Source organism: Ostrinia nubilalis, unplaced genomic scaffold, assembly GCF_963855985.1.
Source record: "Ostrinia nubilalis unplaced genomic scaffold, ilOstNubi1.1 SCAFFOLD_41, whole genome shotgun sequence".
Taxonomy (NCBI): Eukaryota; Metazoa; Arthropoda; class Insecta; order Lepidoptera; family Crambidae; genus Ostrinia; species Ostrinia nubilalis.
The window spans coordinates 10001-15000 of NW_026973583.1; the positions used below are offsets into that span (position 1 = coordinate 10001).

General features: G+C 36.5%; 1 non-coding gene across 1 annotated transcript in view; it reads left to right on the forward strand.

Moving 5' to 3' along the window:
• Positions 1 to 3471: 3471 nt before the first annotated feature.
• Positions 3472 to 5000, forward strand: part of LOC135087557 (small subunit ribosomal RNA) — a 1903-nt gene continuing 374 nt past the window's right edge. Inside the window, exon 1 of the ribosomal RNA XR_010260867.1 lies at positions 3472 to 5000. This exon is cut by the window's right edge and continues 374 nt beyond it. This is a non-coding gene — a ribosomal RNA (small subunit ribosomal RNA).

Consider the following 5000-nt stretch of genomic DNA (forward strand, 5'->3'; position numbering starts at 1 on the left):
ATACACACATAAATGATCTCATATTAATCATCACATTTACCAAATCATGAGGTAATTATTCATAATAACCGGCGATTATTCATAATTTTCACATTTATCACATTTACCGTAACATATAAATTATTACTAATTTTTATAAAATTTCGTTGTGTAGAAAATAAATATAATATTTTTCGTACTCGAGCGACACCTATCGAACCGCTGGCGTGTGTGAAGAAATTACGTGGGTGCCTGCCACTAGCGAGAGGTGCGCAATTGTTTCAATAGATGGCGCTTTAGCAGTATTTCTTGGGTAGTGATGTAGCATAACATTCTGTAGATTCGAGTATCGATATTATTTTATTTGTAGTATTATGAATAATATCAAAAAATAATAATAATAATATTATTATTATCATCAAATTAATAAATATTTTTAAAATGTAAAAAATGTCGATGTCTATAATCAGTTGATAAATTAACGATAAAATTAAATAATGCTACTGTATGTAAATAAGCAATATATTATACTGTTGTTGGTATTTATTTTCACAAAATACGTATACTTGCATAATAATGAATGATTCTGTGTGTTGTGTTATTATTAAATTTATACATAATTTAACTCTTTATTCACTATCGACTGTTACACGTCACTACCCGAGAAATGTTGCTAAAGCGCCATCTATTGGGATAATAGCGCACCTCGCGCTAATGGCACCCACGTAAGCGGACAGTGAAGTTCGGTCGGTTCCCGACAGGTGTCGCCCGGGCGCGGAAATATTAAGTCCTTGTCTCAATCTACACACAAAATTGAATTTAAATCATACCTAATAGTAATAATAATATAATTTACTGTGCAATAATTTGGGTACTTACATAACACACTTTTCAGTAATCATTGCAATAATAAAATTATATTATCACCACTACAGTCTTGATTTTTAATTCGACGAAATTTGACAGCTGTAATTTTTTGACAATTCAGATGTATTAAACCTCTTTTTGCTTTGAATTGTTGGAATAAAGGTAATAAAAATATGAAACTGAATTACATCAAGTACAACTAACAAGTATGATTGTTATTGTTTTTTTTGTGAATTCAATGTACACTAATTATTATGTACATTTTAGAGATTGAATAGGAAAAAAAAAACGCGTTTTTAACACAGTAAAACAACATAATAATAATTATTATGTTTAAAAATAATGTTAATATCATAAACGAAAATATATATTGATGATCATCAATTATCATTGTCGTCATCATAATCAACTTGGATTATAAAATTGGCATCTTGTTAAATTAGCTATTTTATGAAACGAAGATTTTACTAACAAAGATTTACATAAAAAAAGGTTTGTAACCTATGGATATTGGCCAGCGAGTCCAGTAATAGAAAAATTATGTCCTTAATTTTATTGTAACTTCAAAAATATGACAATAAAAACTCAAATAAGCATTTTAAAAGGATCAGTACATTTTTAAATTGAAACCTTAAATTCTTTGAAGGTTTATTTTTTAATTTGTGGAAATGCTCTCCATTTTTTATTAGTGGAAATGTTTTAATGTTGGCAACACTTCTAAAATGTCAAAATTCCGTGTAATTAAAAATCTAATCAGACTTCAGGTACCGATAGTGTTGTACATTTTGTCTATTCTAGACAAATGTCTTAAAAACTTGGTGCAAAACGACGTTATTAATTAGAATTTTAGGTCGTCCAAAGTTTTAAGTAATTTCAGGGATTACAAATTAGTTTGATTTATATTAATATAAAATTGCATAATTACATATTTAACACACTCAAACATTTTAAGTGCAAAATTTAATTATGTACTTAACTTTTTAAAAGGCCTAATTTTATACACCTACTATGGTATATGTTTATTAGTTAAAGTTTTGAATAGTTTTGAATATTTATCATATACATACCACAGTCAACTCAATTAGTTTTTTTGTTTGTTTTTCCAACAAATCACGAAATAGGAAAAAATGTATCAAATACAACTAAAAATCTTAATTTCTTTATTAAAAATGTCGTGATTTCGAATTGTAATAATAATGATTTCGAATTAACAAAAATCATTTAATATTTTTTTGTTATTAATACGAAAGTTTTTTTTTTTTTTAATTAATTATTTTATTGTATTTATGTGTTATAAATATTTGTAATTTTCCTATTTCGTGATTTATGGGGTGTCGCTTTTAACACTTTAATCGCAATCAATTATTTTTTTTCTGTATCATCTTTTTAATTAAAAAAAAAAAAGGATTATCTAATCTAACCTAACCTAACCTAACCTAACCTAATCTAACCTAACTTTTTAAAGTTTAATATATTTTTTTAAATTATTAATTATCTGGTTATACATATAGGGGGTGTGTCACTTTGAATTTTTTTTTTTTTTTTTTTTTTTTTTTTTTTTTTTTTTTTTTTTTTTACACTTAGCGTTTAAAGCTGCGCGTGCGCAGCAGCGTACGAGCATAGCGTTAAAAATGTTTCTTTTCCATTCGCGGCTTCCACTCGAGAACCGAGAGAGTGTACAGACAAACGCAACGTCGGCGGCGACCGGCCGAGCGAGATCAGTAACACAGCGACCGCCGTGCGCAGAGCGCGCGCGCACGCTCAAATGTATTATAAACATGATGCGCGCGCGCACACTCTGCGTACGACGGATCGGTGCGTTTATAAGTTGTGTTTTAAAGCAAAGTGGTGAAAGAGTTGATGAAACTTTAACTTTTTCACTCTGTATGTACACTCTGTTGGCGTCTGAGGTTTCGGATGTTCAATGAGATTGACGGGACTTAGTTAGTGTGGCTCATTGGACGCTTGTTAAACTTTGTAGATCTACGGATGGGTTGTATGATCGAATTCGTAATAAAGATCTGTCTCACTCGGGCAATGTGTCCGCGCTATGTGCAGTCATCTGTGCTTGCATACGCGCTTCGACTGGCCACTTTTTAATACGCTTCGTTGTAACGCTTCCCGCCACATTAACCTTACATAAGGGCGATGATGGCTTTTTAGCGTTTACATCAGCGTATCGAATATGTGTATATTTTTATGTATTCTATAGCACACACTCACAACACGCAAACATTTCAACTATGTATGTCTCTGTAGTGATGGTGTCGACAAATCGTGAGAGGTAGGGTGGTTTTTCCAACACCGGGCTGACATATCGTTCATGATACGAAATTTGTTAGATTTTATTATTATAAAATGTGATGAATGAATGTTATGTCTATGCGAACGTTCAGTGTGGGCGCCTCTGTGAGCGCTATGTGGGTGTGTTTTTTAGCATTCTATATTAATTTATAGAGTGTTGCAAAGACTCGCCTCACGACACACGTTGTAACTGCGAACAGTGTACACAGTAGTCAAGCCCAGTTCGGTCGGTCAAACGTCGAATTGGGCTATAGACACCAAACACACTCTTCGTTAATATTCTTTAACGAGAGAGCTATCATATGTATAATATGTGTAAGCTCCCTGGTTGATCCTGCCAGTAGTTATATGCTTGTCTCAAAGATTAAGCCATGCATGTCTCAGTGCAAGCCGTATTAGGGCGATACCGCGAATGGCTCAATATATCAGTTTTGGTTCCTTAGATCTTACTCAGTTACTTGGATAACTGTGGTAATTCTAGAGCTAATACATGCAATCAGAACTCTGACCAGTGATGGGACGAGTGCTTTTATTAGATCAAAACCAATCGACGGAGGGCCTCGCGTTCGAAGTCGTTAATTTTGATGAATCTGGATAACTTTTGCCGATCGCACGGTCCAGCACCGGCGACGCATCTTTCAAATGTCTGCCTTATCAACTTTCGATGGTAGTTTCTGCGACTACCATGGTTGTCACGGGTAACGGGGAATCAGGGTTCGATTCCGGAGAGGGAGCCTGAGAAACGGCTACCACATCCAAGGAAGGCAGCAGGCGCGCAAATTACCCACTCCCGGCACGGGGAGGTAGTGACGAAAAATAACGATACGGGACTCTTACGAGGCCTCGTAATCGGAATGAGTACACTTTAAATATTTTAACGAGGAACAATTGGAGGGCAAGTCTGGTGCCAGCAGCCGCGGTAATTCCAGCTCCAATAGCGTATACTAAAATTGTTGCGGTTAAAAAGCTCGTAGTTGCATTTGTGCGCCGCGCTGTCGGTGCACCGCATCCGCGGTGATACTGACACGTTTGCGGAGCATATCGTCGGTGAGCCGACGGTCAAACGTCGGTTCAATATCAAAATCCTATCGCGGTGCTCTTCAGTGAGTGTCGAGATGGGCCGACAATTTTACTTTGAACAAATTAGAGTGCTCAAAGCGGGCTCAAAATGCTGCTTGAATATTTCGTGCATGGAATAATAGAATATGATCTCGGTTCTATTTTGTTGGTTTTCAGAACTCCGAGGTAATGATTAATAGGGATAACTGGGGGCATTCGTATTGCGACGTTAGAGGTGAAATTCTTGGATCGTCGCAAGACGAACATCAGCGAAAGCATTTGCCAAAGGTGTTTTCATCAATCAAGAACGAAAGTTAGAGGTTCGAAGGCGATTAGATACCGCCCTAGTTCTAACCGTAAATATGTCATCTAGCGATCCGCCGACGTTACTACAATGGCTCGGCGGGCAGCTTTCGGGAAACCAAAGATTTTGGACTCCGGGGGGAGTATGGTTGCAAAGCTGAAACTTAAAGGAATTGACGGAAGGGCACCACCAGGAGTGGAGCCTGCGGCTTAATTTGACTCAACACGGGAAATCTCACCAGGCCCGGACACCGGAAGGATTGACAGATTAACAGCTCTTTCTTGATTCGGTGGGTGGTGGTGCATGGCCGTTCTTAGTTGGTGGAGCGATTTGTCTGGTTAATTCCGGTAACGAACGAGACTCTAGCCTGCTAAATAGGCGTCGTCATTTAGGTGTGCGTGGCTCACGTCACGCAACTCACTGGCGACGTATTAAAATTCTTCTTAGAGGGACCGGCGGCTTCGAGCCGCACGAGATTGAGCAATAA